The following is a 27180-nucleotide window of genomic DNA, read 5'->3' as shown; positions in this document are numbered from 1 at the left end:
AGTGAAGCGACGCGCTCTCCCCGGGGACAGCAGCCCGAATTTCACACAGAAAAATCTGTTGTGATAAAATGAAATACAAATACAAATGTCTGAAAGGTAGTAGTAGTAGTAGTAGCAGCAGCAGCAGTAGCAGCAGCAACAGTAGTAGTAGTAGTAGTAGTAGTAGTGGTAGAGAGTGAGAGAGAGGGGGATAAATAGACAGAGGGATAAATAGACAGACAAGCAGACAGACAGAGACACAGAAAATAGGAAGTCGAGACAGGAAGTCCAACATTCTAATAGGATATAAAATAAAACGTTCAGTGGCTAACATGTGGGATGTAGATCGATCGCCGTTTTACTGATTAGTTTCAGTTTCAGTAGCTCAAGGAGGCGTCACTGCGTTCGGACAAATCCATATACGCTACACCACATCTGCCAAGCAGATGCCTGACCAGCAGCGTTACCAAACGCGCTTAGTCAGGCCTTGAAAAAAAGAAAAAAGAAAAAAGAAGGTGAATAAATAATAGATAAGCGTACATAAATAAGTAAATAAAAAAAAAAAAAAAAAAAAAAAAAAAAAAAAAAAAAAATTATAATATAAAAAAGGTAGTAGTAGTAGTAGTAATAATAATAATAATAATAATAATAAATAAATAGATAAATAAGACAACAATGATGATAAATAAGCAAATAAATGTAAAACATGAAGACACACATTCACACATACACCCCACACATGCATAACAGATATGCACCAAACATGCAGTTTCACAGATATGAAAGAACAGTCAAATACACTGATTAGAAAACGAGAAAGAAACAAAACAAAACTATTTACAGTGCTTTTTGACTCCTTTGTGTAAACAAAGTGAGTATGTTTTAACCCGGTGTTCGGTTGTCTGTGTGTGTGTGTGTGTGTGTGTGTGTGTGTCCGTGTGTCTGTGTCTGTGTGTCCGTGGTAAACGTTAACATTGACATTTTCTCCGCAACTACTTTGTCAGTTGACACCAAATTTGGCATAAAAATAGGAAAAATTCAGTTCTTTCCAGTCATCTTGTTTAAAACAATGTTGCACCTCTGGGATGGGCACAAAAAAAGCAAGAAAAAAAAAGCTTAATTATATGCAAACTGCATTTACTGTTATATTTATATTTTTTGTATTCTCTAAACTTGGCACTTTGACCTCTTATTCTGACACAACAACAAGAGGAGTCATTATTATCATTTTTTGTTCAAACAGGAACTTCTTTTGCTAAGCATGGAATTTTTATTTATTTTGCAAACGTTTTGGTACAGATAGTAAAAAAAAGGGAAATTACTCTGTAATTAATGCTAGGGGACTTAATTTATCACAAGTGAGTCTTGAAGGCCTTGCCTCTCTTGTTTTATGTAAAGTACTTCCTGACCGCTTAGCTTAATTGAGCACGACAAACTGACATTTACTGACAGACTGACCGGCATGTGAACCATACCATTCTTCGCTAAAACCACTTCTGTCAAAACTACTCTTCATTCTTCTCTGATGGACCCACTGTCAGCATGCATTGTCTGTCTGTCTGCCTGCCTGTCTGTCTGTCAATCTGTATAACAACCCCGAGGCAAGCTATGTTGAGTGAGTGAGAAAGTGTGTGTGTGTGTGTGTGTGTGTGTGTGTGTGTGTGTGTGTGTGTGTATGAGCGTGCATGCGTGTGTGTGTGTGTGTGTGTGTGTGTGTAGGTGGGTGGGTGCACGCACGCGCATGTGTGTGTGTGAGTTGAGTCAAGTCAATATTAATTATCTTTGTTGAAGGTAAAGAAGTAAGTTTATGCAGGTTTTTTCAATCATGCTCCATAGTTTATATGTGTGTATGGAATGTCTGTGTGTTTGTGAGTGTAAGTGCGCACGCCAAAGAAAGAGTGAGGGGGGAGGGGGCGCTCAGAGTGAGAGAGAGATAGGGAGAGGAGAGAGGGATTTTCAAGACATCAGCCTACTGTCCCAAATCAAAATTAAATGAACGGCACGTGATGAACAAACTACAATATAGCATTAGGTGAAACTGTGAAAATAGATGAGAGATAGAGAGAGAAAGAGAGAGAGAGAGACACACAGAGAGAGAAAGACAGGGAGAGAGAGAGAAAGAGATAGACAAAGACACAGAAAGAGACGGACAGAGACACAGACAACCACACACGTATAGAGACCAGATTGAGACGCTGAAAGACACACTGATACACACACATGCGCACGCACGCACACACACACACACACAGAGAAAGAAATAAAGAAACAGAGGCAGACAGACAAACAGTTAGACAGACAGAGACAGAGATCGCCCGTGGCACCTGTCACATGGAAAACAGAAGGCCCTGCGGTGAGAAGCGGCCATTCACTATTCAGCCCCTTGACAAGCCCTAATCTGCCTGCCTCATCTCCCCTTCTTCTTCTTCTTCACAATACGTGGCCACCATTGCTACACCTCAACACCGGCCTTTTAACCCCTTACCTGTGACCAAGCTGAGGCTTACACAGGTCGGTATGACAGTCAGGAGTTTATTTTTATATCTGGGACTGCCTCATTTTAGAGTCTTTTTTTTTTTTCCCCGGCAAAATCAATTACTCTGCTGATAAGTATACCATAAAAAATAGCAACAGGTAAAATCAATCTCACTGATCATACTCCACAGACAAGTAGGAAGAGGGTGGCAGAATGGTTAAGACGCTAGACTGCCAGTATAGAGAGTCCGTGACGGTGTGGGTTCGAATCCCGCTCTCGCCTTTTCTCCTAAGTTTGACTGGAAAGTCACACTGAGCGTCTAGTCATTCGGATGAGACGATAACCCTAGATCCCATGTGCAACATGCACCTCGCGCACTGAAAAAGAACCCGTGGCAACGAGAGTGTTGTCCTCTGGCATATTTCTATGGAAAAATTCCACTATGATTGGTACACACATTTATAAACAGGCACTCGAGGCTTGACTAATCGCGTTGGGTTATGCTGCTGGTCAGGCATCTGCCTAACAGATGTGGTGGAGGGTATATGGATTTGTCCGAACGCAGTGACGCCTTCTTGAGAAACCGAAACTGAAACAGACAAACAGACAAAGGGTTAAATAACAAGCTGTCTTCAACCTGTTCTCAGCCAGCGAGGGTCACAGACCACACACTCCGCCAAGGTTGGCGTCGCTAACCACTGCCGCTTTATACTGTATTTTATATTGTCGGTGTGTGTGTTGGCGGGAACGACAACACTGCATTATCCCGTGGAGATTGATGGCTGGGATTTTTTTTTTTCCACATGAGAGGGCTGGACCACAGCGTTGTATTAGTCGGGATAATGATGGCAGTTTTCCACCCTCAACGTTGATTAGTGTTTTGATGTTCACAAAGACTGTGTTTGTGGTATGTGTGGTTTATTTTATTTTATTTTTATTTTTTTTTTTTTTTTTTTTTTTATGTACACGCCTTGTCAAGCCTTGCGTCGTGTTTGCTTAACTCTCTCCATACGAACGGCGAAAGAGACGACGTTAACTCTTTCCATACGAACGGCGAAAGAGACGACGTTAACAGCGTTTCACCCCAATTACCATTATCAAAATATTGCAAGCGGAAGGCTCTTATACTGAAGACGTGAATGTTGACAAAGAATACCACAATTCTGACGACGGAAGCTAAAGGTTGGGTCATTGAGACACCCACTGGACATCCGAGGGGTCTATGTTGAGGAGAAGAGAGGACTGGCCGTACTGAGTGAGTTAACAGCGTTTCAGCCCAATTACCATCATCAAAATATTGCAAGCGGAAGGCTCTTATACTGAAGACGTGAATGTTGACAAAGAATACCACAATTCTGACGACGGAAGCTACAGGTTGGGTCATTCAGACACCCACTGGACATCCGACGGGTCTGTGTAGAGGAGAAGAGAGGACTGGCCGTACTGAGTGAGTTAAAGAAATGAATGAGGACTGTGATGGTGTGGACAGGGATGAAGAGAAGGCCGGGAGGAGGATGTTGGATGACGAATGAATTGGGGAGAGGTGAGGGGGAGAGAGACAGTGAAGTTGGGGTATATGGAGGATCACAAGATAGGGCCTATATATCAGACAGCGCTTTTGTTGTTTCGTTGTTGAGAAGAAACTGATTTTCACTTCTCTGGTTTGCTCGTCTTGTGATGTATGTAATTTTCTTATCCATTCTATGTTTCACCCTTTATAAGCACGTAAGCTACGCTGTTGGTCAGGCACCTGCTTAGCAGATGCGGTGTAGCATATAATTATGGACTTGTCCAAACACAGAGACGCACCCTTGAGTAACTGAACTGAACTGTCTCACCCTTCCTTCCTCTTAATTGTTTGCAAACGAAACAAAATGCAACGAACGATTGAACGAATGGATGATCAAACCAGATAACACACAATTTCCTACAAACTGAGCTGAAATAAAATGAAAAAAAAAGAGTTTAAAACGCTTCATGGAAATCAGTTGACAAGCTGAACAAAGTAACGTTAAATCTCATCAAAGGGACTGTAGCCTACACCACACTAACATGCCCTCTTTGCCCCTCAACACCCCCACCCTCAGACCGGCCGCCCCACATATACGCCTGTTTCTTATCTAATCTTTCATATTTCAACCGCCATCAAGTCAAATAAAACCATATCGCTTAAAGCCCAGCCGATCGTAATGGGGTTGTTTCAGGACTGTCAATCGCCATCACCATCAATCCAAATGTCTCTTGAAATAAACTGTGTGCGTACAAACTTGCTTGAACGAGTTCGTGCGTTTTCTTCAGAAACGGTTTGAAATCTACTGGACGTTAATGCTGAACTACTTATCTTGTCTGAAAGTAGTGACGACTTATCACCGAAGCAAGTCAGAAACCAATGTCATTCATCTTTGTCTGTCTACCTGTCGCGCTCTCTGTATCTCTCTCACTCTCAGTCTGGGATTTGCTGTGTCAAGATATAATCATTCAGGTAATCTTCATCAGAAAATGGATTTGAAGCACCGAGGATCAGTTTCGATTTAGATACAAGTCGTAATACAAGCTGAAAAATGTAGCCATTTAGGCTACAGAGCAGGAAACCCACCAGATAAAATAGGTTAATGTACAGCTCACGTAAAACTATTCATTATCAATAATCATTGAATGTGAATCGCCCATCAGGTCGAGAGAAAAACCATGTAAAACTCATTTCAGATCAATGGACAGAACATTCACCAGTAAAAATAAAAAGACAAGCATGAACAGAAATTCGACGTTAGGTGCCAGTCGTGTAGGAACTAAAAGCAGTCTTCAAAGCCTGATACCAAAGCAGACACCGCCCTCCACACCTAACGAAAAAGAAAGAAATAAAGAACAAGAGAGGCAAGGCCTTCAAGACTCACTTGTGATAAATGAAGTCCCCTAGCATTAATTACACAGTAATTTCCCTTTTTTACTATCTGCACCAAAACGTTTGCAAAATAAATAAAACTTCCATGCTCAGCAAAAGAAGTTCCTGTTTGAACAAAAAATGATAATAATGACTGCTCCAGTTGTTGGATCAGAATAGCAGATCAAAGTGCCAAGTTTAGAGAATACGAAAAATATAAATATAACAGTAAATGCAGTTTGCATATAATTACGCTTCATTCTTTATTTTTTTTGTGCCCATCCCAGAGGTGCAATATTGTTTTAAACAATATGACTGGAAAGAACTGAATTTTTCCTATATTTATGCCAAATTTGGTGTCAACTGACAAAGTAGTTGCAGAGAAAATGTCAATGTTAAAGTTTACCACGGACACACAGACACACAGACACACACACAGACAACCGAACACCGGGTTAAAACATTGACTCACTTTGTTTACACAAGTGAGTCAAAAAAGGCCGAGCACGATAGAATGGAAATCTGCCCAATATTTAACAAGTGACGCAAACTTTACACCACGTCATTACCTAGCCACGTATCCACAGCCATATCGTTTTCACAACATGGTCTCGGATGTTTCATTTTCTGTCAACTGTTTGTGCATGGAAAAGGGAAAGTTATCTCCGGCTATCGACACGTCGTATTTTGTTGTTTACTTACCAGGGTCTGTTAGGACTGTTAAGAAGCTATTGAAAACTGAGCGGAAGGCGAGTGAAGATATGTTGCTGCTAAAGATAAAACGGTGTTTGAAGGCATGCCGCCTCATTGGTACGCAAAAAGCTTTACTCAATCAAAGACTAGCTTGGAAGAGGAGGAGGAGGAATTCTGTTTAATGGGACGTCCTACATACTGGTGATTGTGATCATTTTGTTAAAGTATTACTTTTCACATTTGAATGCTATCGTTTAAAGGATAGGAGAGGAGGGGGAGGACATTGAATGATGAGATGGGGGAAACCGGGAGGAAGAGGGGTGAAACCAAATATGAACATTTTGAAATAAATAGGTATATACAATTACAGTAAATGACGCAGTGAACTTCGTAAAAGAGAAATCGTTAATTTAGCAACTGATTAAAGACCAGCTTTCTGATTTGTCATTACAACAGTTGCAGAGATGAGTTTACCGACCTATTGGCCGACGCCATTTAATGTTCAGAACTTTGGTCTTGGTTCGGTGATGGTTGTGTTGTTGGATAGAGGTCTGTCTGGCATTCCAAGTGAGAGCTCTGGCTGTCAAAAGGGGAGTGAAGTACGAAAGAGGGTGAAGTCCAGTCATTCTTCTGGCGTTCCAGGGACGGGGAGGAGGTGCAGGCTGTCTAAAAAGAGGTGAAGTCATGGCTGTTTAACTTTTTAATGACAATAAAAGGCTACTGCATTGCATTGCACTGTACTGTATTGTACTGTACTCTACCGTATTGTCTATAGTACACTCAGACCGAAACAAATGCCAGTTTGAGGGACTTTGTTCCCAGTTCCCGTTCACAGACCTGGCTGCTTGGCTGAACATGTACGATCCTTGGAAAGAGAGACAGACCGACAGATTTACTGAGACAGATAGGTGGGGAGAGGGCAGATAGGCAGGGAGACCGAGACAAAGATATCGGCAAAGACAGAGAGAACTACTGACAGAGAATGAATTGATAAATTGAGACACAGACACAGACAGAGAGGATGAATGAATAAATTGGGAGAGAGAGATAGAGACAGAGACAAAAAATAACAGACCAAGATAGAGACAGACACAGACAAAGACAGTCAGACAGACAGACAGAGAGCAAAGATGCTGGTTGACTCACTCACCTTACCCCAGAGTTTCATGGAGAAGGAAGTGTGGGGACGGGATGAGGGGGGGTGGGGGTGGGGGGGTGAAGCCTGCCACCCATGTCGTGACTCAAGCTAGCTTGTCCTTTGCTCCAAACATCGCCAGCGTCAGTCTCAGAGAGGGAAATCCCATTTCTGCAACATGTAATACACTTTGCATTGGACCCCGTGACAACAATAATCTTTCTTCTTTTTTTTAATTTTTTTTTTTTATCTCTCTCGCTGTTTGATTGCGGTGCGTACATGTGTGATGGCAGACAAGAAAGATGGAAATCGTACGTCTGAGTCAGTGACGGATGAAAAGGCGTTTAGAACAGACCGCAACTGCGTTATGTCAGTGACAGGAAAGAAGGTAAACTTGAAATTTGAATGTTTTTCTTTTATTTATCATTGCCTACAAAAAGGTCTTTTGACAAGGGGGGAAGGTAGACACAGCCCGAGAGAGTGGGGAAGGGAGAGTGAGGGGGAAGTGGAAATTGGGAAAGAGAGAGAGAAGGGAGAGAGACAGACAGAGATAGAGACATAGTGACAAATAGAGAGAGATAGAGAGGCAGAGGCAGAGAGAGACATAGAGACAAATAGTGAGAGAGGGAGAGAGAGACAGAAAGAGAGACAGACAGACGCAGAGTCTGAGAGAGACAGAGTGAGACATACAGAGAGACCGAGAGACAGCTGGAGAGAGGGACAGAGGAAGAGAGATGCAAAAACAGAGATAGAGGCTGACAGGGAATGGAGATACCATAGAATGCTATTTCATAGATACTGGAATATCATCCAGCCCTCCGAACAAACACAGAAAGAAGGATAAGAAAGGGAACGTAAATGTTTACAAATGCTGACGCGTTATATAAACAGGGTTTACATAATACAGATCTACAAAACACACTCATCAACATTTATGTGCTAAACATATGAAAACCCAAAATATAAAACGAAACAAATGGGACACACACACACACACTCTCTCTCTCACACACACACGCGCGCGCGCTCGCCCACACACATACAGACAGTAATCACTAATGAACAATATTTGATCCTTTGACGCCTTTTGGGGCGTGGAGGATATGAATAAAGCAGTGAAACAGTCATACCATCTTGTAACATTTCCCTTTTTTGATAAACCTCCCCATTTTCAAACACACTCACTTCCCTGCTTTCAACGTATCATAGTTGAAAAAAAACCCAACCCAAACCGTTTTCAAATATTTGTTTGAAATTAAGTTACTTCGAAGATTAGCAAATTTCGGGCATTCCATAATGAAATGAAACTCGTCTCCAGTTGCACCAGTATCACAGTTATGGTAAATACATGTATCAAGAGGAATATTCCGATATCTATCCGTCCAAATAGGTAGTTTGTGAGTGACTGCTACACATGAAATGAATTAAGGATAAGTTATAGCTATGAGGCAGATTATAAATATTGTTTTCTCTTCCCAAATTAGTTTTAATGTTTCTGTGAAATCAACACACACACACACACACACACACATTTTTTTTCTCTGGACGTTTTGCTATACCATAACATAATTATTTCATGTTTGATATTTATACATAAACGTTTTTAGAATATGAGTGAATCCCAAACAAAATTAAATCCAGTTTCCTTTAAACAATTTTAGATGCAATTTAACAACGGTGATACAAAAATCCTACCTTCATATAGCTCAGGAAATAACGTATGATTCAAAAGAATCTGTGTGTGGTAGATGATATACTATCAGTCTATGGCCTGATCTTTCTTGACTTCACCAGATATAGGATAAATGCCTGTCTACTTAATATCACACACACACACACCCATACACACATCACACACACACACATACACACACACACATTGACACACACACACACACACACACACACACACTTACGTATTTGTACACGTCTTTTTCTAAGTATTTTACCTGAAATTATAGAAAATAGTTTCCTCTCATTGAATAATAATTATTCGTGAATGTACGTTTTAATTTCGGTCAGGTCTCTTTTGGGCATGCAAGACTGCTTTGCTTTGATAACAGGACCTGCCAATAATAAATGATAAAGATTAAGACTTCGTAATGATAAATATATAAAGTGTTTCTTATTTTGAACAGGTTTTTGTTTAAAAAGAATAAAGATTGTTTAAAATATATGTTTTTCTGCATGAAAAACCTATCAGCTTGGATTAGATTACTATAATTATTTTATTTGGCTTAAACATTATCAGGTTTTATGTCAATTAAATTAATTCATCAATATAATCAATAGGTGTGTCGACCTGTGCGGTAAGAGACAGTGTGGTCTGAGAGACGAGCCTTTGAATACACAAATAATTGTCGCCAACCCGGTTACTTAACTTGCATTGAACTGAACTCAGTCGAACGGAATTGACACAGACACAGACCGTGTAGAGTTTTAACATAAAGCCAAATAAAAATAGTGATAACCCTCCTTCTGCCCACAACCCCCCACCCCCTCCCCAATTCCCGCTACCTCCCTGCTCACTTCCAAACTCAAATTCGATCATCCCATATCGAGCCACGTCAGTCAGTCAGTCCTTCCTATAATACGAGTTCCGGCTTTTTCAGTTCTGAGTCTGCAAGACACGCACTTTCCGAATCCGTCCCTCCTCCTCTCTATCAGGCGTTTGCGACAGAATTACAGACGGTTTGGTCTGTGGAGCGAGCTGAACCACACACACCACACTTGCAAACCAGGTAATGTGAAGACGGAGCAAGCAGAAGACGAAAAAGAAGGGAAAAAGAAAGAAAGAAAGAAAGAAACCTTGCCGCGCCTGTGCGCCGCAGGCAGAAGATCTGGCCGACTATATATATTTCCACGCACGGAGAGCGGACGAGAAGTATGAAAGGGGCTGAACTCCGCAAAAAGTGAAGATCGGCTTGAAACTCGAAGAGGGAAAAGGTTGAGAAAGAAGACAAGGGAAAGGAAAGGAGGGACGAAGAGAGATATATAAATACTTGCTCGTGTGTGTTGCTCCCGTTTGTGTTTTTCGCCTCCCAGTCAGTGAGAACAACAGGCAGGTTTTGATTGGACGGTGGTTGTGGTGGTTTCTTTTACGTCTGAAAAGAGTTTTCGTTCTTTGAAGGTAGTTTTTATTGGGGATTGGATGTTGTGTTTTTTTTAGTTCTTGAATTCAGAAGAGCTGTTTCACTGGTTGATTTCGTGTGGATTCTGCTGGTTTTCTTCTTCGTGTTTTGGTGGATTATTTCTGTTGTCTTTGGAGAAAAAACAAACAAACAAACATCAGGTACGTTATTTATGTTTGTCTGTTTCTTAGTTATGTATTTTTCTGTTGCTGTTGTTACCCCCCGCCTCCCTCCACCACCCTCTCTCTCTCTCTCTCAATATCTTGTGGGGAAAATTGATTCCAACCAGTCCATAATACGTTTCTGATAAAAGGAAATCCGAGTTTAGTTTAATCTCATTTTTCTTGTCACTTTCTTTACTTCGTTAGTTTATCTTAACTTTATTTCCATTTCTTTCTCTCTTTCATTCAAAAATGTGTTGTTGTTTTTTTCTTGGCCGACTTGAGAAAAAACACCAGGTACGTTTTGTTTCTTTGTATATGTCTCTTTTTTTGTTTGTTTTTTTGTTGCTCTTGTTATTCATCTCTCTCTCTCTCTCTCTCTCTCTCTCTCTCTCTCTTGTGGGGGAAAAAACCGATTCCAACTAGTCCCTATTATGTTTGTGATAAAAGGAAAGCCAACTTTAGTTTAATTATCTCATTTTTCTTCTCGATTTCTTTCCTTCGGTATCAAGTTCATCTTAACTTTCTTCGTTTCTCAGTCTTTTATTCAAAAATATATTAGTAGTAATAGTAGTGGTAGTAGTAGTAGTAGTATTAGTATTAGTATTATTGTTATTATTATTATTATGATTTCATGGTCGAGAATCTAAATATTGTACAATGGATTTGGGTTAAACATCATCATCATCATAATCGCCAATGTCTTCTCTTAATTTTCGACCAACATGTATGGAAATCTAGTTCGTACTTTCTCCATTATTTGTCTTCATCGAAGCAAACTTGTAAACTTTATCATCAGCGCACAGTAATGTAGGCAGTTACAAACAGAATATATGAGTTGACTGTTTACTGTTCCAGGCATGAAGAATAGGGGGGAGGGGGGGAAGAAAAGAGAAAAAAAAGACAACCAAAAACAAGAAAACAATGAAAATAACAAATTAACCTATTGAAGAAAACTGCACCTTAAAGATGATTCAGGTACCAAATGGTGACCAGGTGATATAACGTATACGCGCTTGCCAACATGCACTCAGTTTAAAACAACTTTTTTCAACACTATGAAAGTCTAGAAATACACAAAGGACTTGTGCTAAAAAAATATGTTAACTGCATGTTTTAAAACCTTCTCATCCGCACCTACCCCAAGCGGCCCCAGAATGCACATGTATTCGTCTTTGCTAGTAGGTATTGAAACATAATTTGTTTCTGTTTATCTATTCATATTTCTTATTACAACACAAAGCATAGAAAGAACCCGATTTCAGACGTTCTTATCTATTTATTAAGCAAAAACAACAACAAAACAAACAGCAACAACAAAACACACAAAAAAACAACCCAGGATCATTATCTATTGAAACCTATGCATTTGCACCTGTGTATAGCAATGACAGTGTTACGTTAAATGTTGTGATTTTTCTCATTTGCCTGTGTTCATGGGTCATAACGCTTATTGACACTCTTGCTATTACGACATGAGCGGGTTCTTATGGGGCATGGCCGTTTTCAGCTTGTAAAGAATACGCCCTGCCTGTCTTACGCGGCGAAAACTATCTTTAAATGATTGTTTTGTTATTTTTGTTTGTTTGCTTTTATTTTTCTTTCTCCGATATAATGTTTCCACTGATAAAGATAACTGCAATTTTGATACTAACTGCTTTTTTTTATTTTTAAGGCAGAATAGACCATTTCTCTTTTTATATGCCGGTGGTGCATCTGCCTTGCGTAAGTTATTCAACACGGCGAGCTCACGCGCGCGCGCGCGCATAGACACACACACACACACACGCACGCACACACACACACGCACGCACACACACACACACACACACACACACACACACACACACACACACACACACACACACATATATATATATTTTTTCAGAGAGACAGAGTAAAACGGAATTGAACAAGCAAAACCTTTCTTTGTTAGGTAAGGGAAATAAATACGCACTACACTTTTCAAGCAAATGGGGGAAAGATCAAAATGACGTAAATCCACTGAGAGGTAAACAGTTTCAACCAAATTAATGCAAAACCATGCACATTCAGACATTAGCCGCGAACACCGAGAAATCTGAATAAGAAGACATTCGACAGAGAGAGAGAGAGAGACAGAGACAGACAGACAGACAGACAAACAGAATGACGGACGAAAGGGAATGAAGAAAACATAGCAACAATATCGCCTTTTCAACATCTCAAGAAGGAAAACGAAAGTGACGTCTTCAGATCAGTGACGGAGGAAAGTGACATTCATGCAAACTGACGAACCTGACAACAGCTAAAAAAAAACGCGGGTGTATGCCTTGGTATGTACGAGCGCGTGCGTGTGTGCAGGTGTGTGTGTGTGTGTGCGCGCGCGTGCGTTAGTGCGTGTGTGCTTGTTTATATGCTTGTATGTGCGCGTATGTGTCTACGTTCGTGCCCGTGCGTGCGTGCGTTCGTGCGCGTTCGCGCGCGCGCGTATGTGTGTGTGAGTGCGTGGACAAATCGCATATGCCGGCGTGTGATTATGTGTACATAAATCTTCGACCCGCCCCCACCCATCCCTCACGGCTACCTTCGCACTCTCCAGCAACTGACCTTCTTTGACACGCACGCGTGCACGAACGCACTAAAATTCAAAATCCTACGAACGCACACAGAAACACACACGCGAACACCAACAATGTGACAACAATGTGAATGCCGTTTATGATCTTGTTCCCTTCCAGTTCGCTGCCAGAATGTAATTTATTTTGCCCTGTGACAAAGAGATGGACGTGACGTGACTTGTCTGGTGACAAATTGCACTTTGCTTCAAGTTAACTGCCCTCAGAATACTTACAAGGTCGTATGACACAGTTGTTCTCACAATGATAATAATTATTATTATTATTGTTATTATTACTACTACTACTACTACCAGTCGTCGTCGTCGTAGTAGTAGTAGTTGTAGTAGCAGTAGTAGTAGTGATGTGGTAGTTGTTTTTGATGACGTTGTTACTCAAATTCAGTAATTGTTTTCCATTTTCATACGCTTCTGAATTTGTTCTCCAGAACCGCCCAACCTCTCCTCTCCCTGGTTCCCTTAGTCTTCGCGCGCGTGAGCATGAGCATATTTATAGGTATCTTTGAGTGCGAGTTTCGGCATGTACGAAGTGTGGAAAGAGGCACGTAGGCGCGCGTCCCTTAGCCGTTGCCGCAGCGTTTTTTGTCCCTTTCTATAAAATTACTTTCCTGCTGCTGTCAGCTGCGGCGCATCAGTGACGTCCGGAAATATCTGTCCACTGACGCAACATCTAGACTTGTCGTTTCTCTCATTCTCTCTCGCCTTGACTACTGTAACTCTCTATTGTCTGGTTTGCCTGCTTCATCCATTTAGTCCCTTCAGCGCATACAAAATTCTGCTGCCCGACTCGTCCTCAGAAAGAAAAGATCTGAGCACATCACACTCCTCTTTTGCAACATCTCCACTGGCTCCCTGTCTCACACCGAATAAAGTACAAGATCAGCACTCTATGTTATAAATGTATTCACAAAACTGCCCCTTCCTATCTCTGTGGCTGCCTTCACCTCTACACTCCATCTCGCTCACTACGATCGGCTTCGGATTCACTCTGTTTACGCATACCCAGATTCAAACACTCGACTGTTGGCCTCCGTTCTTTCTGTCTCTGGACCTTGCGATTGGAATGAACTTCCTCTTTCGCTTCGTCAAGTCTCTACTCTCAGCTCTTTCAAGTCTGGCCTTAAAACCCACCTCTTCCCAAAATAGCCTCCCTTGCCTGCCCTTCCTTGTCTTTAGTTTCTATAGTTTTAGATTTATGCATGCTTGTGAATGACTGGTGCGAAAGCGCTTTGATTTGTCTCTGCACAAGATTCAGCGCTATATAAATACCATTATTATTATTATTATTATTATTATTATTATTATTACTTTCCTTGACAGGAAAGATAAATCGCGAGTTACGCATTTGAGGTCCTCAGGGCCTCACGAATTCCTAGGTAAGAGGTGGAGGGAGAGATTGTCATCCCATTTCACCTGTTCCTGATTCGCCTGTTAATGATTCGTATATTTCCGACTTGCTTATTACTGAATAGGTGATATCGATCGTGACTGATTTAGGTGATCTCGATGTAGTATGTAGTTAAAAACCAGCATAAAATCTCAATTTCTTCACTGGTGTTTGTGTGTGTATGTGTCTACGCGCGCGCGTATGTGTTTTGTGCCTTGATTTAACACTGGAATAAGAGTAATGCACGTATAAGCTCGTACATGTACAAGATTGAACCTGGAAACTTGAACTGCAGCCCACGAATGCAGAAAAAACAACAACAAAGAACAAAACTGAACGTAAAAAGCTTCATCCCATTCCTTTGACATGTATTGCCTTAACCCTAAGCCGCAGACCACGGTTGCCTTATCACGTCTGTCAACACCAAACAAAAGCCGATACCATTCTTCACGCTGACAATAACACACCAGTAATTTTTTTTTCCCATCCCCGTATCAACAACACCTGATATCTATCTATCTATCTATCTATCTATCTATATAGTAAACCACCTCTAATCAGCGATACTTTCAACAACAAACCCCTAAAACCTCAGCACCGCAAAAAACTCAGTCAGTTAATGCCCACAAGTTCGGCAGCGGATGAAAGCACCAGACAATCCGTTTAATGATATATCACCTGCAGATTATAAAGAGAAATGTATACCAGACATTTTTGTTGAATACATCACCTGCAGATTAGAAACAAAAAGTTTGGAAAAAAAAAGATAAGAAGTAGAGCTCACAAATAATGAGGGCAATATGTGCAAACAAGACTGCAGTACGAGCAGATAAATATATATATTGCCGATGCCAGAATGCTAAATATCACTGCCTGCTTGTCAGAGTAATAGCGGTCTGGCAAACATCTTGAGGATTGCAAAGGAACAGTTTTACGGGGGCAGGTGTGGGGAAGGGAAAGGGAGCATGGGGGAGGGAGGGGGAGGTGGAGGGTTGGGGGCCCGGGGGGTCTGAATATGGATTTGGGACGGAGTCAAGAAAAGGAGGCGACAACGACAGCATTTTTAAGCACACAGCATTCACACACACACACACACGCACGCACACGCACGCACGCACGCACACACGCACGCACGCATATACGCACGCACGGACTCGCGTGGGTAAACCGAAAGGGTACGCGAAAACGTTAAGTTTGTGAGTTTCGTAATGGAGGAAATATTTCAGATCAGCTTTTGAGGGATGTTGTTTGCTTTTATATATATATATATATAAAGAAAGCAGACAAAAATACTGATGACATACACAGAACCTTTACGATTTCATTCAAAGTCTATTCACAACTGTGATTTTAGAAATTAACCCTTCTCTGAATCAAAAGAGAAAATAAAGAAAGAAAAAAAAGGAAAGAAGAAAGATAGAGAGCTAGACAGATAGAAAAAATAATGATAAAGAATAAAAACGACCACTTCAAAAAGAAGGCTTCTGAAGCAACGGTGCCAGAATAAACATGGTAAAAATCACAAGTTCGTCGTACTCATAAACCCAAAACACATTCACATGAATGTGTAGCTTAATTGATAATACATGGAGTTCATTGAGCGGTGAAAGGTACAGCGATATCGCCACACAATCTAATTTCGTTGGGAGAAAAAGAATATAAAAAAACACACAAAAAAAACAAAAAAACAGACGCTCACAGACAAGATGAACCGAGGCGAAAGGGAGATAAACAACAAACCCACCAGCAGGTTATACAGCAAAGGGGAAGAAGCCAACACGTGCCAGACAAACGAGTATGTGTGCGTGAATGCATACATGTATGTGATCCGCCCCTTGCGTTGATGTAATTTTGGCTGTCTTTGCTGCATTCGCCACTAATTGCCTTCTGCCAAGTGCACGCGGCAACTTTGATATGTTTCACGCCTCATCCGACTGACCTGAGTTTTTGGCAGAGTAATAAGATCTGAGAAAGAAGACGAAGAAGGAGGACGAGGAGGAAAGGTGGAGGTGTGTGTGTGTGGGGGGAGGGGGGGGTGGGGGGTGGGGGGGTGGTTGGGGGGAGGGGAGGGAGAAAAAAGAAGAGAAGGAGGAAGATGAAGGAGGTGGAGATGAAGTTAATAAAGGAGAAGGAAGAAGCAGATTAGGATGGAGGAGGAAAACAAGAAGACAAAAAAAAAAAAAAGAAGTTGTTTGTTAGAGGTACCTTTTTTTTTTCTTTTTTTTTTTTTTGCAAATAATTTTCCTCAGAAACGCCCAGACTAATCACTATGCATTTCTGGCGACTATTAAGCAGATTAAGACGGTGGCTTTAACATTATAGCATGCACACACACACACACACACACACACACACACACACACACACACACACACACACACACACACACACACACTCGCACGCGCGCGCAGAGAACAGATGTTGATAATTGAATGCCTTCTACTCAGGGCATAGGCACAGTAAGGCACTGTATGTAACAGGGACCCTCGAGGGTTCTTGTTGACGGCCTTTCTACCCCCAAGAGCAATGAAAGGCCAAAGCAAGTAAGTCCTGCCAGTGCCAGGTATTTGGTTTAATTTGTACACATGTCTATCATCCAAGACGAAGGAAATTAACATTGTCCTACCAGACCTGGCTTGACCTGTTATTTGATAATTATATTGAGCAGTTTCCATATCTAGTCGCGTTTGTTTCTTTAATTTAACCTTCTCTTTTATTCCAGAGTCTCGCAATAACGGGACTTTGGTCTAAGTGGTGTATGCACATGATCCCAGAGTCTCGCATGCACAGGACTTTGGTCTATGTGGTGTATGCACATGATCCCAGAGTCTCGAATGCACTGGACTTTGGTCTATGTGGTGTATGCACATGATCCCAGTCTCGCATGCAAAGGACTTTGGTCTATGTGGTGTATGCACATGATCCCAGAGACTCGCATGCAAAGGACTTTGGTCTATGTGATGGTGTATGCACATGATCCCAGAGTCTCGCATGCACAGGACTTTGGTCTATGTGGTGTATGCACATGATCCCAGAGTCTCGAATGCAAAGGACTTTGGTCTATGTGGTGTATGCACATGATCCCAGAGTCTCGAATGTACCGGACTGGCCTATGTGGTGTATGCACATGATCCCAGAGTCTCGAATGCACAGGACTTTGGTCTATGTGGTGTATGCACATGATCCCAGAGTCTCGAATGCAAAGGACTTTGGTCTATGTGGTGTATGCACATGATCCCAGAGTCTCGAATGCAAAGGACTTTGGTCTATGTGGTGTATGCACATGATCCCAGAGACTCGCATGCACAGGACTTTGATCTGTGTGGTGGTGTATGCACATGATCCCAGAGTCTCGAATGCACCGGACTGGCCTATGTGGCGTATGCACATGATCACAGAGTCTCGAATGCACAGGACTTTGGTCTAAGTGGTGTTTGGACATGATCCCAGAGTCTCGAATGCACATGACTTTGGTCTATGTGGTGTATGCACATGATCCCACAGACTCGCATGCAAAGGACTTTGGTCTATGTGGTGGTGTATGCACATGATGCCAGAGTCTCGAATGCACCGGACTGGCCTATGTGGCGTATGCACATGATCACAGAGTCTCGCATGCAAAGGACTTTGGCCTATGTGGTGTATGCACATGATCACAGAGTCTCGAATGCACAGGACTTTGGTCTATGTGGTGTATGCACATGATCCCAGAGTCTCGAATGCAAAGGACTTTGGTCTATGTGGTGTATGCACATGATCCCAGAGACTCGCATGCAAAGGACTTTGGTCTATGTGGTGGTGTATGCACATGATCCCAGAGTCTCGAATGCACAGGACTTTGGTCTATGTGGTGGTGTATGCACATGATCCCAGAGTCTCGAATGCAAAGGACTTTGGTCTAAGTGGTGTTTGCACATGATCCCAGTGTCTCGCATTCAAAGGACTTTGGTTTATGTGGTGGTGTATGGACATGATCCCAGAGTCTCGAATGCACAGGACTGGTCTATGTGGTGGTGTTTGCACATGATCCCAGAGTCTCGAATGCAAAGGACTTTGGTCTAAGTGGTGTTTGCACATGATCCCACAGACTCGCATGCAAAGGACTTTGGTCTGTGTGTTGGTGTATGCACATGATCCCACAGACTCGCATGCACAGGACTTTGGTCAAAGTGATGTATGCACATGATCCCAGAGTCTCGCATGCACAGGACTTTGGTCTGTGTGGAGTACACACATGTGCTTTGATGCTTTTTGTCCTACTCGTTCACTGTGGCTGACACTTCAGTCCTGCTGTTCCCATTTGTGGACAAATTACTTTTTTTTTTCAGTTCATATACCAACAGCGTTCAGAATGAGAATGAGAACTGGATGCCCCCCTGAGTTTATTGGAGGGGTTTGGGGGGCTGGAGGGGGGGGGGGTGGTGGAGGTGCAGATCACATTCGCCTATTCCGCTTTCGCCTTCTCTCTTGGTCGTGTCTCTTGATAGTTTTATTTTTTGCACCATTTCACCTACCCGCCACTCCCGATTCGCTAATTCAGTGTCTGTCGCTGTCTCTGTGTGTCTGTGTCTGTCTGTCTGTCTCTTTCTGTCTCTCTCTCTCTCTCTCTCCCTCGCTCCCACTGACTCTCCCTGGGCTAAATATTACGAATGCATTCACGGTAGCGACTTCCAAGCGAAGTTTTATGCAGTTCAGTAGATAAAACTCTGTTCGCTATTTTGTGGTGCACGTACACGCACGCACGCACGCACACACACACACACACACACACACACACACACACACACATCTTTGTAGAAGTCAGTTCCGTTTGTTGACTCAAAACTTTTGTGTTCGTCTGTCTGCATTTTTCTGTCTCTCCTTTCTCTATCGTCTAAGTCTCTTTTGGTTCGCTGTTTCCTGACGGCATCGTGTTTCTCACTGTGTCTGTGTGCAGGGAGACATTGAATGCCTGTACGTAACTTACGATTCACTCTTTTGGCGCTCAGCGGTATCAGGGCATTGGGCTCTTCCAGTTTGGTTGGGGTTTATGGACACTGTGTGTGTGTGTGTGTGTGTGTGTGTGTGTGTGTGTGTGTGTGTGTGTGTGTGTGTGTTTATTTGTGTGTTTGTTTGTGTGTGTGTTTATTTGTGTGTGTGTGTGTGTGTGTGTGTGTGTGTGTGTGTGTGTGTGCAACTGAAGCCTGTCTGAATGACACAGGAAACGAATGATGAGCGCAACAAGGCAGCTTTTAATCGGCTCTACCCACGTAGGCAGCCTGCTGTGCAAATGACTCCGTGTTTGGTAAGCGTTTAGAGCTTTATCTCGGACCGTGGTTATGTGCGACACACACACACACACACACAAACAAATATATATATATATATATAAGTATAAATATATCAGTCAATGTCAATCATTAAAGAAGAAACAAAAGAGGTTCTCGTTCCTTGTAAACCTATCTCACATTCTAAGTCTGATGGCATAATTGTGTAGGTATACGTCTTGATGTTCGAAGTTTAACGGTGTCTGTCATGATACAAAAAGAAAAAAAAAGAGTGAGATTATTACGATAGCTGGGCCATATTGTAGTGTACCTCTTTATTTTTTTTATTTGATGGAGGTGACTGGTTAGAAAACCATGTGGCACACAGCCACAGTCTGTACCCGTGCAGACAACCAGTTTATGCCAGGGTGAAAACGTGTGAAGGAATTCCGTCCACCCGTTCTCTCCAGTCACCCACTGCAGGCCAGCAGTGGATGTGACAGCCTTCCGGAAATAGACGCCTGTCTCTTCCCCGCCTCGTTTCGTAGCCATGACGTACGTACTTTTATACTGATGTTCCGGTCATAGCCCAGGTCTTGGGTAATGTTGAGCATCCAAGTTCTGCTTAAACATTACACCGTTTAACATCAGAAACTCTTTCTGTCATTTTTAATGAAATTACATTAAGAGATAGTAAAGTACTACTTAATCTTCTTTTTTCTTCTCTTCTGGCCTCAATGTTTATTCATTCAATGACAATGAAGTTCTATCCTGTCCCACGGGTCATTAACTGAATCATGATCATTCAATGAAGGTTAGAACAAGTTAGATAATGGGAAACAAACATCCCGATCAAAAGTCCTTTTCGCACTTCACATAAAAGACAAAAATGCAAGCAAAGCAGATCCAAAGACATGCCCGAAAAGAAAACACTCTTTGGCGTACGCTGGTTCGAATTCCATCTCTCTCTCTCTCTCTCTCTCTCTCTCTCTCTCTATATATATATATATATCGTATATATATATATGTTTATATATATATATATATTTATATTTATATGTATAATTATATATATGGTCCAGGATTTTATACCCCTCTTTACAAGACTTTGAGCGGCGGTCTCCATGGTTCTCATTTGGTGGGACGAAAAACCGAAGCCCCGTGTGCAGCATACACTTAGCGCACTTTCAAGATGTCAACCGGGCAACAAAAGGGTTGTTACTGGCAAAATTCTGGAGAAAAATCCTCAGTGATCGAAAAACAACACACTTACAAAAACAGACCAAGGAGGGGGTTGGGGGGGTGGGGGTGGGGTGGGGGGGAATGGCGCTGCACTGTGGCGATATGCTCTTCCTATGGAGAGCGGGTAGAAATTCACGCATGAATACACTCATAAAAGTAATACAACAATACAGTGATGTGAGCGATGAGGAGAGAGAGAGAGAGAAGGAGAGACATAGACAGACTGGGACACAGAGAGAGAGAGAGAGAGAGGTGAAGGGGGCTGGGGAAAGAGAGAGAGAGAGAGTAATTGAAGAAAAGGGCTAAGAAAAGACTGTGGGGTGTGATGGGCGAGGTGGTGGATGTGTTCAGAGGTCAACGTATGTAAACATGAACACGGATGCAAGATGTCTTCTCGATACCAAAGAAAGGTGACCCACACAAAGCAGCTTTTGTTTCGTGGCCCGGCCACTGCGGCCTAAATCCTTTCAGAGACAACCGACATGCATAGAAGTGTGAAAGTTTCCGAGCTGGGCACGAGACAGACAACTGAAAGTGGCGAATGTCTCGCGTTTTGTGGTCATCAAAGTGCGTGTCACCCAGTCCACGTGTTGCATTCATGACACCTCTATCCTCAGGCCAAGCATGTGACGTTGTCTCCGTGTTTTAGATTCTGCCCATAAATGCATGATATAACAAGGTTGTTTCTCCTTTTCTTTTCTCTCTCTCTCTCTCTCTCTCTGCGTTTCCAGTATGACAAACAAGATGAACCGACATGCACATATATACCTAAGTATTGTACAAGCAAGCGCGCGGACGTACACATGTCACAACGCAATACAGCACGACACAAAACACATACGCGCGCGCACTCACACACACACACATATACTCAGAGATAGATACAGAGAGATATATATAGACACAAACACGCCCCCCTTCCCCCCTCCTCTCTTACACACACCATAAAGGTAAGCCTGCACATATAACCTGCAACGCGAGGCATACGCACTTCCCTATGGCATTATTTCGCACATATGTCTCTCTCTGTCTCTGTCTCTGTCTCTCTCTCTCTCTCACACACACACACACACCACACACACACACACAAACTCAACAATTTACGATAACAAATCTTTCAAGCTTCAAAGTACAAAACATGCATGTTCGTGAAATAGGAATATTAAATGGAAATGGTAATTACGCTATTTTCTACGCATCTGTAGTGCTTGTTTTCCTTACCCCTTCACGAGGGCCATGAATTGCATTTAATAAAACATCCACATCCGTATCCGTGGTTCCCTCCTTCCCTCTCTTTCTCTGTGCATCTCCGTCTCTCTTTCTGTTGGTCCCTCTGTCTTTATCTGTCTGTCTGTCTCTCTCTCTCGTACAGTGGGCCCTATTGTAAGCACGCAAATCAATTTCACCACCACCACCACCTACGCAATGGACGAAAGCCAACGTCATAAATTTCTGACGACCTCCCTTCCCGATACGTCAGTCTCGCCATGTCTGTGTGCCGCTCCCTCCCTTCCTCCCCCCCCCCCTGCTCTGTCTGTTTGTCTGTCTGTCTGTCTCTCTCTCTGTCTCTTGCGCGTGCCTTTTGAACTGCACTTAAAATTGCTTCCTCATTCCTACTGAAAATTATCTCCATCATGTCTGTAAAAAACAAGACTGTAAACAAGCATAACACGCTGTTTCGAACAGCAGTTGTTGTTGTTGTTTTGTATTGTTGTTGTTTTTTTTTTTTAACATTAAATATTTCGCTTCAGGTGCAGAGTATGCCTGTTCACGTCTTTTGCTTTCATATATCAAGTTTTAGAATTGATGCCAAGTAAAACTTTGAAATTTTGCCACCCAAATACAGATAATTATTATGAAATATGGTTTTGGCAAGCATTAGGCTAAGCTCGATCACTTTAAATCGATGTTCAGTGGACACTAACAGAGGTGGTTATCAGTCGCGAGAAAACTGCATTTCACGTGAAAGCCGTTCCAGTGATTGAGGGGCAGTTTGTATATTTTTCGGTTCTGTGGCACCTTTAACTCACTCAGTACGGCCAGTCCTCTCTTCTCCTCTACACAGACCCCTCGGATGTCCAGTGGGTGTCTCAATGAACCAACCTTTAGCTTCCGTCGTCAGAATTGTGGTATTCTTTGTCAACATTCACCTCTTCAGTATAAGAGCCTTCCGCTTGCAATATTTTGATGATAGTAATTGGGGTGAAACGCTGTTAACGTCGATTCTTTCGCCGTTCGTATGGAGAGAGTTAAAACAACGCCACTGTGACGACGATGAAAACAGAGAGAAAGAGAGAGGGGTGTGTGTGGTGGGAGTGGGGGTGGTTGAAGGAGAAAGAGCGTAACGGTCAAGGAAGTTGTAGAAGAAAGCATCACAACTGTCATAACTGTCAGCTGTATTTTTTTGTTTTTAAAGTAGATGTTGTGTGTGTGTGTGTGTGTGTGTGTGTGTGTGAGAGAGAGAGAGAGAGAGAGAGAGAGAGAGAGAGAGATTGATGTCTTCCAACATACCTGTTACCTCCCCTCACTACTGAGCTACAAGTTTCTTTCATTTGTACACGCTGTGCTCACCACACAAAGAACATGCCCGTAAAACTCTTGACGCGTCATTTACTGGGAACTACTTACAGAAAGTGTCAGACGGTGTAGATGAATGGTTGGCTGTATACACAAACACTGAAAAGGGTCTCGGTAATTTGATGTCTTTAAAAACCGCTACAGAGGCAAAGGAGAGAGAGAGAGAGAGAGAGAGTGAGACAGAGAGACAGAAAGACAGAGTGACAGAAAGACAGACAGACTGAGTGACAGACAGGCAAAGAGAGAGACACACAAAGACAGACAGACACACAGAGACACAAAGAGAGAGAGAGAGAGAGAGAGTTTGTCGCGCGTCAACATCAAACCTCTGCCTATGTGCAGACTCTGCTTACCTACCGCACACTGTTTATGAGGTCACACAATATCAATAACACAAAACATGATCATAGTGTGTATAACGACCATCATGACGCAAAAAAACACAATTTGACTTGTAAGATTCAGCAATGATATTTGCGTGAATCGAATGCAAAGGTAAAGGCTACAGTTGTTTTTTTTTCTTTGCTCCAAACCGCCAGTGTACCAGAGTTTTTGTTGTTGTTGTTTTGTTTGTTTGTTTGTTTTTGTTTTGTTTTGTTGTTGTTGTGACCTTTTTCTTTATTTCTTGACGGGCCTTCAGAGAGGAGAGCTGTCAAGAAACAGATCCCGAAACTTTGCACTAAAATCATTCCCTTCAACTAAAGAATCTTGATGCCAAACGAAAGAGGACAGACAACAAACATCCATCTCTTTTTCAAGCATTTCCAAGTCATGAATCGTGTGTGGCAATATACAGTACAACAAACGGAATCAACACTATAGAAAGAAAACAAACTAAAAAAAAAAAAAAAAGTTTATCTAACCTCTTTCAGACACTCTGTTTTTTTCTCTCTCTCCTTTTTTTCTTTTCTTTTCTTTCTCTTCATTTTTTTGTTGTTTTGTTTGACGCTGACACTTTGTCCTTCACCCAGACAACAAAGCATCTTGTGATGAACCTTACCAGCTGAATTGCAAACGAAGGAAGCAAAGAAGACGTTTTAGTTAACCGACTTTTGTTGCTGTTGTCGTTGTTGCTTTTTTTTTTTCTTCAGATTTCTTTACTGTCCCTGTGTGTGAACTGTGCATGCCGAATGCTGTTGTTGTTGTTGTTGTTCTTTTTTGTTTTTTTTTTCCTCCGTTTTTTGCTCTGTAAATGTATGCAATGTGCTGGATAAAAATTATTTGGTTTTTGTTTTGTTCTGTTTCTATATGAAGACATTCAATTATGAAGCGAGTATCCCAGTTCTGTGTATGAGTTTGACTGATGTGCCAATTTCACAGCTTTTTTTGTGCTCTGTGAATGTATTAGTGTACTGTCCTGTATCATTTCGTGTTTGTTTTGTTCTCTGCTTTTTATATGGAAACACTCAATTATGAAACAAGTATCCTAGTTTTGTGTGATGAGTTTAATGTGCCATACGTTTTTTTTCTCTTTATTGTTTTATTATTTTTTAACCCTTATTAACAACATGAACGCAGTTATTTCAAACATACTTCTTCTTCTTCGTTCGTATGTACACGATTGGGTTTTTACGTGTATGACCGTTTTTACCCTGCCATATTGGCGGCCATACTCCGTTTTCGGGGGTGTTTCATACAAATGGAGAAGAAAAATGCCCTAATTCGTAGGCCTGGGTACCTCAAGCAAAAAACCCTTGCAGTGCTAAGAGGGATTTTTTTTTTTTTTTTTTCGTGTAGAATGTTCTTTTGTCCATGGAATCAGCAGTGGAAAATTCTCAACACTAAACAAATTTTGCTCTGCTAGGATCGTTCATGCAGTTCTGCTCCTGTTATATGTTTCATATTTCACGTTCTTCACCTTTCCGTCGAGTGACTGCTCTGTGTCAAGGCAGCATTCACATATTAATAATTGTCATGATTAAGTTGTCAAGCAGGGAACATGACCTTGTTGCGATGTGGTGGGGTGGAGTAAAAGACCTTTCTGTGTTTCGTTAATTGAAAATGAATGTTGTGTCAGTGTCCGCCCATTGATGGAACCACTTACTATCACGGGTCTGTTATGCAGACAGGACGCTTCTACTGCTCGAAAAAAGTGGAACAGAACTAAACGGAACAGACTAGACTGGACTAGACGAGACTAGATTAGGCTACAGTAGAATATGATAGAGTAGAATACGTTTTATTTTGTCATGTAACCTTAAGATGTTATGAGACACGTGGCGCGCGCGCGCGCGCTCACACATACACACACACACACACACACACGAATAAAACAGTAATCGCATCGCCATGTGTTGTTGAAGTATCCAGATAATAATTTTCACACCGTTGCTCGAACATCGCGTACTAACTTCAACTGATCAGGAACACTAAAATTAATGTGCTCTTATATATATCCTTTAAAAAAAAGATCAACCGTTCTCTAGTACTTTTAGATTTGATATAGTGGCTAAGGAAATGGATTTCCGTCTTCCAATACTTCACAACTGCTACATTGTCTTCTCCTGGGTAACTTCAGTATCTAACTTTTGTTGTTGTTGACTTTTTCAGGTCATTATGCACTTACCATGTGTATTTTTTTCTTGTTGTTATTGTTGTTGTAAAAAAAACAACTTGTCCCTGCTCGTGCGTAGTAGCTATGTAGTAGCTATCGAGGTCATTTAAAATGAGTTTGCGCAGTACCTACCTCATTCTCCCCCGCCACACCCACACCCTCACCCACCTCCCCGCCAGGCCCCTCCCTCTCCCTCCTAGGAAACAGTTCTTCATGACCTGCATGGAACTGAGATGGGGAAAAACCTACTCCCCCCCCCTCCCCACCTACTCCTCCCCTTCCACTTCTCACCCGCCCCCACTTTTTTTTTTCTTTATTATTATTTTTTTTCCTCTTCTCTTTTAAGATTCAGGGCAGGAAACGGGGGACCAGGAGGGTTTCTTTGCACAAGGCTTACCGCCTCACCGTAAGATGCAAGCTTCTGCAAACGGAGTGCCGTACATTCCCCCCCCCACCCCCAATTTTTTTTTTCTAGGGCAGGAGGGGTGTGGGGAGAGGAGGGGGGGAGGGGCGTAAGGGAGGGGGTCTAGGGGGACACTAGTGCAAACTGTTTGTCCTGTTGCCAACCTTGAGGTCGTTGACCGCTCCTGTTACACTTTTTCCCGTTGAAACTGGGACAAACTAGTTGGTGGGAGATGGATGGAAACTGTTTAACTTTCGTTTTCTCTTTTCTTTTTCTTTCTTTCTTTCCTTTTCTTTTATTTATTCTATTTTTCATATTTTTTTTCACTTTGAACGAAAACTAATGAAAATGTTCAGATAGCGAGGGAAGACAACATTCTCCATGATGAAATAATAGTTGTACTGGGGAATGACAGAAAACTGAAGAACCCCACCCCCCCACCCCCCCACCCACCCACCCACCCACACACACACACACACAGAGAAAGATAGAGAGCAGGCCGGGAGAGATAGAGAGACAGACTCAGCGAGAGGGGGAGGCGCGAGAGAGAAAGAGAGTATGTGTGTGTGAGAGAGAGAGACAGAGACAGAGACAGAGACAACATGTCCATGCATGTGCATGTGCGTATAATCATGTGTATGTGTGTATGTATGTGTGCTTGCGCGCGTGCGTCTGTGTGAACAAGCGACTGTGTGTGA

At 42.1% G+C, this 27180-nt stretch overlaps 1 protein-coding gene across 1 annotated transcript in view; it reads left to right on the top strand.

The window, feature by feature from the left end:
• Positions 1-9958: 9958 nt before the first annotated feature.
• The window catches only part of LOC143292427 (uncharacterized), a 76436-nt gene continuing 59214 nt past the window's right edge, over positions 9959-27180 (top strand). Inside the window, exon 1 of the mRNA XM_076602700.1 lies at positions 9959-10456. The gene's annotated coding sequence lies outside the window, so the exon portion shown is untranslated. The remainder of the gene's footprint in view (positions 10457-27180) is intronic.

This window comes from Babylonia areolata, chromosome 1, assembly GCF_041734735.1.
Source record: "Babylonia areolata isolate BAREFJ2019XMU chromosome 1, ASM4173473v1, whole genome shotgun sequence".
In the NCBI taxonomy this organism is placed as follows: Eukaryota; Metazoa; Mollusca; class Gastropoda; order Neogastropoda; family Buccinidae; genus Babylonia; species Babylonia areolata.
The sequence above is the reverse complement of the archived record's forward strand: the minus strand, read 5'-3'. Positions and strand labels throughout refer to the sequence as shown.